The following is a 13,387-nucleotide window of genomic DNA, read 5'->3' as shown; positions in this document are numbered from 1 at the left end:
GAAACACAAAGCTAGGTCACTCCTCTCTGAAAGCTGCTCTGATGTCTCTTGGCTGGGGGTGGAGGGGTAGTAAGACCTCTTCCTGTGGCCTGCAGCCTCTGTGTGCTCTTGGCTCTCTGACCTCACCCAGGGCCACTGTGCCTGGAGTCACAGGGTTCCAGGATGCCTACCTTCTTTCAGCTTCTCAACTCCTCAAGCGTTTTTTTTTTTTTTTTGCTTCCAAGACCCACACATGTGTCTCTTTTCTTGGCACACTCTTCCCTACTTTTTTCCTGGCTAATTGCTAGTTATTTAGTTTGAGATTAAATGTCACTCCCTCACAGAGAGCTTCTTGGACACCCCCTCCCCCTCATCTAAGTTACACCCTTGTACTCTGCCATACATCCCATTCTTTTTCTTCTTGGCATCTATCAAATTAACAACTTTGTTTTATTTTATCATTGTGTGTGTGTGTGTGTTTAATGTCTGCCTCCTGACTAAACTGTACATTGCAGGAAGGCAAAACTGTGTCTATGTTGCTCATTGTTAAACCCTCGGCACTTAACCCAGTGCCTGGAACATAGGTGATTCCGACTCAATCTTTACCGCGTAAAAAAATGAGTGAATCTTTATTTCATTCATGCCTAACACAGAGTCTGCCATATGCAATGGACTAAAACATAGTATTCAACTAAAACTGAGTTGATGAGCAAATGACATATTAATTGTATTTTTTTACAGAAAAACAATGGTCAGTGTATCAAAAATAGAAACCTTGCTCTCATATATGTAACACAGAACTCTCTTCATTCATTTGCCTTCATTTTAGCTAACAGAATCTCCTCATCTAAGTAGAGTGGAGAAGAACTTTCTAATTGCTGTGTCTGTGTAATTCCAAAACATTTAAACAAAAAGTGAATAACTTAGGTATTCTTCCTTATGGTGCATACTTGATGTGGGTATTTTAAAAGTCTGATCAAATCTTTCAGCTGGATATTTGAGTAGGCACAACCATTAGAGAATTTTCCTCTAGGGACTTACTTTAGCTCTTAAACTATATAAACTGAACAAGCAAACTCAAGTGGATCATTATCTATAGAAGTGTAGAATTCGATCTCTCTTTGGCAAACCATTCAAACCCAGAAGTGTGTTTTATACATTCTGAAAGAAGCATCTGTAATAACCAACTCTAACCTCCTTTCTTACCACTTTAGCACCCAAAAGTATATGAAAAGAGGTCATGTTAAGGCTTGTTCTATTTATTAGAAAATATATAAAAGAAAATGTATAAAGAGTTCTTGGCTTAAGAACTCTTTTGACTACCACTTCCTGATGTGAAAAAAGTAACTACCAAGGGGTTCCATGGAGTCTTACTCCTGTGTGACAGGCAGCTTAAGAAAGACAACTGGTCATAATATGACTACATGTCTCAAGCTAAAATCCAGACATGTCTTTTCGATGGGTCAATCTAAGACTTCCTCTGTCATTTCCATGATAACCATTTGTACCAGCATCATTGGAGAGGGTCTAAATTCTTCTGGGTGAGTAAAGGGTATATCAATTATCTGTCCTCTGTCACCAGGATTTGGAGGCAGGCTCACAAGTGACTCTTGTAAAGCTGAGGTCCACCTGTGGAGGCTGCAAAAAAGAGGGAGGAGGAGAGAATGAGGTTCCTCCTGGCTTTGTGCCAGCAATGTGATCAGAGGAACTGGGGAGGGCCTTTGTCCTGCAAAGGGTGGGAAGCGGAAGTAGATGTGTGTGGATGACCTGTTAATGTGTAACAGCTTCTTCCACCCCGGAGTAGTCAGGGATTTAACGCCTCAGCAAGGCAGGTCTCTCAAGGAGAATGACTTTTCTCTCTCAGTCTGAAAATACCCTGATGACACTCCCAGAGAGAAATACTCCTTACTCCATTCTTTGTCTTCGATAGGTATGGGCTTCCTTACACAAAAAGAATCTTTTTCGCTTTTGTTCCCCCATTTCACTGGAAGTCTGTCCACTGGGCACCACTGTTGGTTGGCTTCCTTTCATAGATTCCTTTATGTTTCAAATTTTTACAAGACAAAAATAGCAATTAAGTGAAATATGGATTTAAACTAGGAAAAGCAGAGACCCGAAACTTTTCTCCTGCAATCATACCTCCCAGCGTCTTCAGCAAGGTCTGCTTGACGGGGGACGGGCCTCTGAGAACTTTACATTTCTAAACTGCTGCTAAATTACTCCATGCATTTATTCCTCAGACCCTCAGTGAAGACAGCAGTGGTTTTTAGTCTCGTACCAACTGTTATCAAGGTAATGGGCCAAAAGTCATTTTCGCTTGAAATACAATCCTTCTAAATGAATCATGCAACATGGTTTTTATCTCCATTTTTTCAGAATAACTCTAAGATAATGATCCTCTGGCTGAATTTTAAAAATTTCTCCTATTTGTTTTAATTTTATTCCATTTTTTCTTTACTTTTCTATCTAAACACTGCCTTCCCTAAGAGAAATGACATTTTTGCTGGTTATCATCATATACTTTTAGCCCATTTGCCTTGATACATAGCTCACAACAGTTAAAGGACACTAACATATAAACATAGAGTTTTGCCCAAGCCTGTTAGGTTTGCATGTTGACAGGTGGGCAGAAGGAAGGCTGGACGTGAGAGAGACATGCTGTCCTTCTGGTGAGATCATCAAGCCCATTCTTGTAACCTTCAGATTGTTGCATTTGTTCGGAATCATCTGCAGAGGAAAACACCTCAACGTTGGGAGGTCGTTGAAGAGTCAGAAAAAAATGAGTCCTGGGGAATTTTTCAAAATAGGCCTTTTGTCTATTGTCAGTCAGCTGTTTAATATTGTGCTTGTTAAAATGATATAACAATATTGTGCTTTGATATAAGGTCTCAGTGTTCTTAAGCTATTACATTTCTGTTACTTGGTTTCCCCTCTGCATTAGCAGATGCCACCTCTGGAAACTCTACCACCAGCAGCATCTCAGAGTAGAAGCTCCCTGTCTAGGACTATAACCTCTGTAGCCTCCACTTTTCCCACCTCTTCTTACTACTGAACCTACTTGGTCTTTGATACTTACTACATTCCTTTTTTTCTATTCTTTAATCATAAACAGTTTACTAATTTCATTTTCCTCTGGTTTCATCCTAAGCCCTATGAAGATTATCTTCTAGAATTTCTGTGCCCTCAACATTTCTTCATACCTAGAGAGTCAATTTTCCAGCTTGAGCCACATCCACTGTCTACTTTCTTCACTTCCATCTCCAGGCTGCCCAATACTGCTGAAAACAAAACAACACACACACACACACACACAGACATACACACACACACACACACAGACACACACACACACACAGTAGGATCTCAATCTGGTCTGCAAATCCATGCTTCTCTTCCTCGACTTCTTTAGACATTAACACAATTGACGCCTCCTCTTGACCTGGTGACACCTTTCCTCCTCATTGCTTTTCTACCTCCCCCTGCTCCTCTGTGTGTCTTTTGCAGGCTCATCTTCCTCTTAAGCTGTCTCTTCCCAAGACGGCATCTCTCCTCTCCCTCTGTGCACTCAGGCAGTCTCCCTTGTCAACCCTTAAATCCACTTCTCCAGACCCCAGTGTTTGTCTGAGGTCCATGTGGATGTCCCACACCATTTCAAACTTCTGTTTTTACCACCATGGTATATTAAAATACCATGCATTTCCCTTCATACTACTAATTTCAACTTTATTTCTTTTTAAATTTTATTTTATGTTTTAAAAATTGTCTTCCACCAGCATGGATTTAAAAAATTGTTTTTTGCATTCACGACCACCAGCGCTTTATTGACTATTTAGTAAATGCCTCTTGGCTGAAGACTTGTCCATCTTTTCCCCACAGGGGTTCAAGCTGGAACCATCTGCCATCCTATGGGGTCTGAGGGTCGGGGTAGATGGGGAAGAAAGGGTTGTGTTGCCTCAACTACCCAGCCTCCTCTGCTGGGCAAGAAGTTATGCTGTTGCATGGTGAGTGGGACATCCATGCTGGGACAGAGCTGGCAGCTCCAGGGCCCGGGTCTAAGGTACTGTCTTTCACTATTTGCAAAGGGCACCTGGCAGATGTTGGCACAGGCACAGATTTCTCCAACGTCTGTCAGGTAGCAGTCAAAGTCATTGATGAAGGTGCACTTGAAGCCCAGGCTCCAGCAAGCGGCAGATCTTTTCTTCCAGGCAAGAGGTGCCCTTGATTTGGGGCCCAAAAAGCATGGGAATCACCAGGTTCTTGCCTGTCACAATCATCTGCAGCAGGTTAGGGAAGTATGGCCTCACAAAGAGCCTCTTGGGCTGCTGGTCAGAGGGGATATTAGCTTCTCCAAGCAGAAAAGCTGGGGAATCTTGATGATGTCCTGCTCCACCAGGCCCAGCTCTGTCTTCAGGATGTCACAGTTCAGGTGAATGCACTTCTCTGGGTATTCATTCTGCTTCCTCAGGCTTTCATAAGCCAGGAGTTGGTCAATGGTTTTGGCTTCCCTTCTGTTAGACAGGAGCTGATCTGCTCTAAGTTTTTCAAACAGAAGAGCATCACCATAGCCTTCCTTCTGTTTCTCTTGGAAGAGTTTGTAGCAGGTGCCCAGGCTGGCCAGGAACAGCTGGAAGCCCTTTTTGCCCTCACTCTTGTCATCTGTGGGGATGAAGCACATGAACTCATCCACGTGGCCAATCATTAGCCAATCTGAGTAGAGCTCCACCAGCGCTTGGACCTGCTGGGCATAGAGGAAGTCTCGGAGGGTCTTACTCATGGCCCGGCCCTCCACGCTGGGGTAGAAGCTGCTGCCATTGAGGACTCTGCCCAGGGGTATTCTTTCCCTTGGACCTTGACAGGTGGGGACACCATCAGGTTCCCAGTGGAATCCATGCTGGCCACATATCTTGTAAGCTCTTTTTGAGAAAGACACATTGCTGTCCTGGTCATTACTATATACTTATCAACTTGCATTCATTCATTTTGTGCTGCTATAAAGGAAAACCTGAGGCTGAGTAATTTATAAAGAGGTTTTCTTTGGCTCATGGTTTTGCAAGCTGTGTAAGAAGCATGGCACCAGCATCTACTTCTGGTAAGGTCTGAGGAAGCTTTTACTCATGGTGGAAGGTGAAGAGGGAGCAGGCATTTCACATGGCAAAGGAGGGAGCAAGAGAGATTCCAGGCTCCTTAAACAACCTGCTCGCCCATAAACTGAAAGAGCAAGAGCTCACTCATTACCGCAGGATGGCACCAAGCCAGACATGAGGGATCTGCCCGGAACACTTCCCATTGGGCCCCACCTCCAACACTGGGATTAAATTTCAGTGTGAGATTTGAAGGGGACACACATCTACGCTTTAGCGTAGTGCTCAATAAACTCACTGAACGTAGAACAGTGATCAAAGGCAGGGGTGGGCCAAGTATAGGCAACAGGACAGATTCAGCCTGCTCCTGCTTTTGTAAATAAAGTTTTATTTATTTACAAAATAAATAAATACGGTCATAATCATTGGTTACGTTTTGTTCACAGTTGCTTTTGCATGAAGACATCAGAATTGAGTAGATGCCACAGAGACTGTTATGGCCCCACAAAGCCTAAAATAGTTACCCTGTGGTATCTTTTGCAGAAAAAAATCTGATATAAAGGACAGTCTCACAGCACAGAGGAAACATGTATAACCCAAAGGAGGAAAGAGTAGAGAATAGTGGACTGCAGAGAAGTTTCCCTGGATCCAATCTGTGCCTTGAAAGATGAGAAGGATGTATCCATGGGCAGAATGTGGGTGAGGTGGGGTAGGCGGTGGTGATCCAAGCAGACAGCATGGGCGAGTGTTCTGGAAAACTTGCCTTTGTTCACAAGTATCCCATAGTATAAACCACAAGGTGAGCAGTAAGAAATGGACTTGAAGAGATTAGACAAGGGCCGGAACCCCAAGGACATTGTTAAGGAGTTTGTGCCTTAGCCCATTGCAGGCTCCTAGCCACTTTTACCGATGGTTCTCGGGTCCTAGAGGCTCCAGCTTCAGGCTACCTTCTCATATTCTCTGCAAAAAATATCACATTTGCTTACTAAAATATTAACCTCTCAGAATCTGCATTCACATTTATTTCTTCTCATATCCTTGAGTTAGAAAAAGGTATTCCTCTCCCATGATGACATTGACTCTGCATTCATCTGTTGTCCATGACTCTCTCCTTCCCTCCATCAGTCCCTCCCTTAGTCTGTCTCATTCTACCACCTTTTCCTTTGGACCTTCTGACCTTCAAAGTCTTGGCCACTCCCGTCTGGCCACAGCTCTGACCATTCAACCATTTGTCCTCTTGATTAGTTCCACCTTGTCCTCTCACACTGGAAATGCTGTTCCTCCCAAATTTCCTCCCTCGGCCAGTTTCTAGCCCCTTCCTCCTTCTCTCTCCCTCCCTCTCTCTTTCAATCTTTCTCTCCTTCAATCTCTCTCTTTTTCTCTGTCTCTCAATCTTTCTCTTTTTCAGTCTGTCTCCCATTCTCTCTCTCTCTCATCTCTCTCTTCCTTTTTCTCTCCCTCTTTCTTGATCTCTCTCTCTTTCTCAACCTCTTTCTCTGTCTCCTCCTTTCTCTCTCAAGCTCTCTCCCTTTTTATCTTTCTCAATCTCTTTGTTTCTCTCCACCCCCCCCCCCCACCCAGTGAGCTCACTCACTTTCCCAGTTTCAATTGTTTCTATTCAAATATCTCCAAAATCTATATTTCCAGATATTTTATGCTCTCTTAGGGGCAGTGTAAATTGGTATAACCATTTTGGAAGGCATTTTGGCAATGCTTAGTAAAAGGTTAAATGTTTATACTCCTTGATTCTGCTATTGTATATGTAAGGAATTTTTGTCTGTATACTTTTGTAAGTGTAGAAAATATATGTATAGGAATAATTGCACATCGTTTGTTGTAGTTGAAAATAAGAAATAATATAAATGCCTATAATAAGAGCACTTAAACACATATGAACACAGTGAAATACCAGGCACCCATTTAAAAGATGAGGTATATTTTAATGAGCTTATTTGAAAAGATGCCTACTCTTAGTGAAAAAAACAAAAACAAAAACAAAAAAACCTCATCAAATTGATACATGCAGTGCTGTTCTCTCAAGTGTCAGACCCACATTTTCAATATTCTGTCGTCATGTTTACTTAGTCTTGTGAAATCTTAAACTCAACAATTTTTAAGGAAGTTGTTTTCTTCTACTAGCAAATGACAAACCTCTGAATTTCCCTCTTTCTGCTAATTTGTTGCTTTTTAAAATTATCTTTCCATCCATCCTAACACACAGTTCCAGAGGAGTCTTTAAATTCTTCCTTATTGCCTAACACTGAGAATCACGCACTGAAATCTGTTGATGTTTTCTTCAGAGCAACGAAGGATTTCCAGAATAGCCCTTATGTCTCCTGATCACCACGGTGCTGTCTCATGTCCTCTTTCCCCTTCCTCTTACCTGCTGTCTCTTCCAGGCTCTGCTCTCTCCCCATCACTACTTTGCACACTGATGCCAGATTAATCACAGCAAAAGCATTTACATGGTCGTGCCACCCACTGGTAAGCTCTTAATGGGCTTCTCTTCTACATTATCTCCCGTTTCATCTCAGAAGCCTTTTATTAGCCACTCTTTGCCGTCTGACTAAACCCTCTTTGCCATTTTCTGTCTTTACAACTATCAAACTCTACCAGCTAGATTACTCAATACTCCCTGAATAGGCCTTCTCTTCTTCCACCTCTTGGCCTTTCTCATACCATTTAATCTTCCTAGAAATTCCTGAAATTTCTTTCCTCCTCACCCAGTCAACCTTTTGAGACCCACATAAAATGCTACGTATTTTGTTCCTTTGCTAATCATGCCAATTGGAAATGATTAGAATCTGTAAAGCAGAGTGCTATGGAATGACATTTCTTATAGCCCTTTGGTCATTTGGAAGCAACATCTGACATAATACCCTCCAGGTTCATCCATGTTGTTCCAAATGACAGGATTTCTTTCTTGTTAAAGAGTGAATAGCATTCCATTGTACATATATATCACATTTTCTTTTTTCCACTCATCTGTTGATGGTCCCATGTTGATTCCACGTCTTGGCTATTGTGAGTAATTCTGCAATGAACTTGGGAGTACAGATATCTCTTCAACTTATTGATTTCATCACCTTTGGATATCTACCCAGTAGTGGGATTATTGGATTAAATGGTAATTATATTTCTAATTTGGGAGGATCCTCTGTAGTATTTCCATAATGGTTGTAGTAATTTACATATCCAATGATAGTGTGTAAGGGTTCGCTTTTCACCACATCCTCACCAACAAGCCTGATATTCTTATTTGCCTCTTAGTGCTTCGACCTTTCCCTCGTGACTTACTGGTGACTCCCTTAAGACTACTTGAAACAATAAGCTTGGAAATATTTCATTAAGAGACTTCATCTCTTAATATTTCATGGCCAAAAACGGTTGGTTCTTCCAATCCTGTAAGACCATTTATCTTTGCTCTTGCTCCATTCCCTTCCATTTTTGCTTGAGAACCATTCAGTTCTTGCCTGATCTTATATCTTTCTTGCAATACCTTACTAATGGCTGCCATAGTGTCTACCACACACTAGGCAAATATTCTTATTTGCCTCTTAGTGCTTCAGCCTTTCCCTTGTGACTTAATGGTGACTCCCTTGAGACTACTTGGAATAATCAGCTTGGATGGGGAGAAAATACCCTTCTGGTGTCACCCTTTGCCACAAGACTGAATTAGTTTGTCAACTAAGAAGTTTTACTTGGTCTTTCATGCTCAAGACCCTTTTAAATTTCATCTCTTAATATTTCATGGCCGAAAACAGTTGGTTCTTCTAATCCTGTTAAAACCATTTATATTTAATCTTCCTCCATTCCCTTCCATTTTTGCTTGAGAACTATTCAGTTCTTGACTGATCTCATGTCTCTCATGCAATACTCTTGCATGTCTCACAGCATATGCTCAACATTTTGAGCACATGCTGAGAGATTTTATAGCATTGAAGATGAAGAAGCTCTTTAAATGGCTGCCAGAGTGTCCACCACGCACTATCAGTCTCATTCTGACCACTTCCCCAGGCATGTAGCTATCTGCCAAGCTCTTTCAGAGAAGATATTTTGCAGTATTGGAAAAGGGCGCCCTAACTTGCTATGTTTTCTTACTACCTGGCATTAGGAAGTAAGCATTTTTTCATGGCAATATTTGCTTCCAGTACCAATTTCTTTATTAATCTACATGGGCTAACTGTTGTATCAAACAACCATCAAATCCCAGTGGCTTAATTATTTGTAACCATCACATCCCAATGGCTTAATTGCAACTTGCAGTACAATGTGGTGTTTCTGTCTGTATACTCATTCAGACACATAGAGTTTAAGTAACTGATTCAAGGTCACAAAGTTAGTAAATAGCGGCATCAAGATTTGAACCTGGGCAGCTGGACTCAAGAGTCTCCACAACTTTCATTTCAAATTTTGCATCTTTCAAGATATATCAGTTAAAATTTTCCGTCTTCATCACTTTCCATACTTCAGAGCTGCATATGTAAACCTCTTGATCATATAAATATTTATGGAGTCTCAGCATTTTGAGTACATGCTGAGAGATTTTATAGCATTGAAGATGAAGAAGCTCTTTAAATGCATCTAATCTTGCCACTATTGATTTTGAACAGCATCTTAATTTGTTAACTTTTTAAAACCATATTGTATTTTTCTTCAGGACAGCTAAACTAAATGTCTTATGTTGATCTCCTGGGTTTTCTCAGTTTCCATTTATCAGTTTCCTTTCATACAAAAAGATGCTAATGGGTAACTTTACATTTTGCAAGGCATATTTTTGAAAGTATACAAGTGAAGGTTTAGTCTGCACACCCTTATTAGAGCTCTTTATTTTCCATGTGGAGGAAGAAATGCCTTGGGGCTTCTGAAAAACAGGCTTTTATTTTTATAGAGAAGAAACTTCCAGAACATGCTATGAGCAAATGCTCTGTCAAGTCCGGTCCTTTCCCCCATTACTTAAGTGCAAATGGACCACATTTGAAGAGGTTAAGTAGCAGAACAAAGCTCTCCACAAGGGGATTTTTAGGTGCTCTGAAAACCAGACTGACATAATCCATGGAGGAGTTCATCACTGCAGGCTGTCACGTTTCACAGTAGGAGTCATAGGCTGGTCTGCTTGATAAACTACTCCTGATCTATGACTGGAACTGTGTACTTCCTTAAAAATAAATCTTGTTTTTTCCTTACCCCGTGTGCTTCTCAGCCTCAGGAACACCTCATGGATTTAGACAAATCTTGTCTTTTATAGTCATGTTACCTCCAGATTCTTAGTAATAACCCCATTTCTGATCCCATTGATCCACCCATACCCACTGAAATTGAGCTAAATGCTCTAGTCTGATTTGCTCCTTGAAGTTAGTGTAGAATATTATGGCTAGACTTTGAAAATGAAGCCCCAACCACAATGCATAATGACCTCAGTAGACACTGAAGACTTTCTTTGCCTCAGGCAGGTGACAAATATCTATCTAATATTCAAAGTCCACATAGATTTGTGTCAGATTGTAGGTTGACAAATCACTTTTCACTAGCTCATGTGGCAAGCCTTTTCACCTTGTAATAATTCTAGTGAGAGATCCACAGGTACCACATAATCAGCCAGTCATTGAGATTCAGGCAATATTTGCATACTTTAGCAAAACTATAATCAGAGTCATTAAACTATGTAAGTTTTATTTATTATACAAATAGTTGATTAGCAGAAGTGCTTCAACTGAGTTGCTCCCATTGAAAAACAAGGTGATTTTATTCTTAAGAAGATAGCAGCATAAATTTCTTCTTGCCTCTAAACAGCACTTCTTAGAAGAGTGCAGCTTCACTGCATTGAATATCCCCCCAGAAGTCCTCAAAGTTCAGAAGTACACCGTCAGAACATGAAGCACATATGTTTGCATGGAAGCTGGGCTCTGGGGTCTTCCTATCATAATATGTCTATGATTAATAGTCAACATATGCCCCTCCACATCTTCTAAAGGAACATATACATGCTCTCTCTCTCTCTCTCTCACACACACACACACACACACACACACACACACACACACACGAGAACTGAATTGAGAGTTTGGGGTATATACCATCTCTGAGGGCACAGTCTATAGCTCCTAATTTATGCCATAGAGGAAGCATTATATTTTTGACAGGTAATAATTGCTGGTTAGGAATAATAGGATATCAAGTGAGAAGAGGCTGAGAAAAACACACTCCTGCTGGAAGAGTTAAGAACGAGCTCTTCATGGGAAACTATGGGAGACAATTGAAAAGGGACAAGAAGAAAGAAGAACTGTTAAGTCGCCACTTTTTCAGTTTCTGAACTGAACTTTTGCTCACAGCAGGTGAACACAGGCTCCCTCCCACACTGAGACTTCCTCCCCTGCCGGTGTGCAATCTGTTAAGTAAACAGAGACTTTACACTGAGAAAGGAACATTTCTCTATTTTGGCTATGAGTTGTTATTTTTAAAGCTTCATCCTCCAAACATTTTCCCCTCTCCTTGTTTATTTTTTCACTAGAAAGAAGATGAACTATTTAAAAAAAAAATCAACTCCATGACAAGAAAACCCACTTCTAGTATGCTCTCTCCACTCAACACCAACGGAGCCTTTGGTGTGAGCACTCTGTCAGCCCCTGTCAGCCCCTGTCAGCATGTTGGGCAGAATAGCTCTTGAAGTTTCTGCTCTGTTTCTATAGAGCTTCTATGCATCCAGATTTTCACAGTCAAAGCAAAATGCACATGGCAGTTTCTTTCTGATTCCTTCAAGTTAAAAGGCCAACCTCTCCCTTGATATAGCCATGTATTTATCAGTATACCTATAGGTAATACTTAGAGATGGCCCTTACTGTGTGCCACACTCCATTCTAAGCACTTCACATAAAAACCTCATTTAACTTTAATTGGAATTAGGATGACAATTGCTTCAATACTGAGATGGGTTGAATCTGGGGAGACTGACGTTAGATGCAAAAAGCTTTCTTTCTAGACTTTTTCCTGTGTCTTGCATGTGACTTTCTCCTTGTCTGTCTTGTTCCCATTCCAGATCTTCTGATTGACAGTGCCCATGGCTTTCTTCTCTGTACTCTAATGTTGAGCCTAAGGACTAGCATGTTATAGACTCTCAGTAGATCTTGTTGAAGGAATTAAAATAGAGAGAGAATTAAAGGCAGAGAAGATATTCTTGTTGGAATTCTTTCCTTTGGTTGATAAGCAATGTGATTTAATGTAACAATCTTGCGTCCTAGTCCCCTCATTTGGAAAATGGAAATAATAATGCTAATCTTGGAGGCCACTTAGAAGTAAATGAATATATCAGAAGTAATCAACATTTTTTAGTCAAAGAAAAAAAGTCTGTGAAAAAGATAGAAAACTAATGAGCTACTTGAAAAAATATTAATTGGATCTTTTTCTCATACCTTACACCAAAATAAATCCCCCAAAAATGGTTGCACAACACTGTGAATATACTGAAATCCTTTGAATCACCCTCTTTAAATGGGCAAATGATATGTTATATGATTATCTTTCAACAAAATTGTTATGAAAATGAATAAACCCCAGAAGATCAAAGATATAACATGAAAAGATGGAAGTATACTAGAAGGAAATATGATAATTTTTATATATTATTGAGAAAGTGACCTTTTAAAGCAAGACATAATGTTCTAGAGCCATAAATGAAAAGTTTGATAAATTTAATTCTCTATTAAATGTTTTGCAGAATAAGCTACCAGATACAAAATCAGAAGAAAAAACATAAAAAAACCATAAGAAAAACAATTAAAAATACATATAACAAATGGCTTATTACTGTAATATTTAAAGAACTCTTAAAAATCTATGTGAACATGACAAATAACAGAAAAATGGGGGCAAAGGACAAGAGTAGGCAGTACAGATAAAGCCTATACCAATATATTCTCCTATCAACAGTCTATTTTACAAGCTATTTGAAAGCAATGTTTGAACTATCAAAATTTAAAATATATAAGCCCTTTTGTCTAGCAATTCTACTTCTAAAAATGTATTCTATAGCTATCTGTACACGTATCCAAAGACATAAACATAAGGATAGTCATTGAATGAAATGTCTGTAACAACAAAATACTTGAAATCAAACAAATGTCACCCAAGAAAAAAGTGATTAAAGAAAGTTTAGCGTTCTGTTCGGTGAAAACATATTGAGCTGTCAAAAGAAGTTGATGGAGATCTCCAAGATCTATTAACTAGAAACAAAACAAGGTGCTAAACAATGTGTTTAGTGTTCATATTTTAAATGTTTATATATTTCACAAATACATACTTGTGCATGCATAGAATTTTTTAACTTGTTT

At 40.0% G+C, this 13,387-nt stretch overlaps 1 protein-coding gene across 7 annotated transcripts in view; it reads left to right on the top strand.

Moving 5' to 3' along the window:
* The window catches only part of ESR1 (estrogen receptor 1), a 441,625-nt gene that overhangs the window by 389,170 nt on the left and 39,068 nt on the right, over positions 1–13,387 (top strand). The window lies entirely within an intron of this gene.

This window comes from Saimiri boliviensis, chromosome 4, assembly GCF_048565385.1.
Source record: "Saimiri boliviensis isolate mSaiBol1 chromosome 4, mSaiBol1.pri, whole genome shotgun sequence".
In the NCBI taxonomy this organism is placed as follows: domain Eukaryota; kingdom Metazoa; phylum Chordata; class Mammalia; order Primates; family Cebidae; genus Saimiri; species Saimiri boliviensis.
Note: the sequence above shows the minus strand (reverse complement) of the source record. Positions and strands in the feature narration are given on the sequence as shown.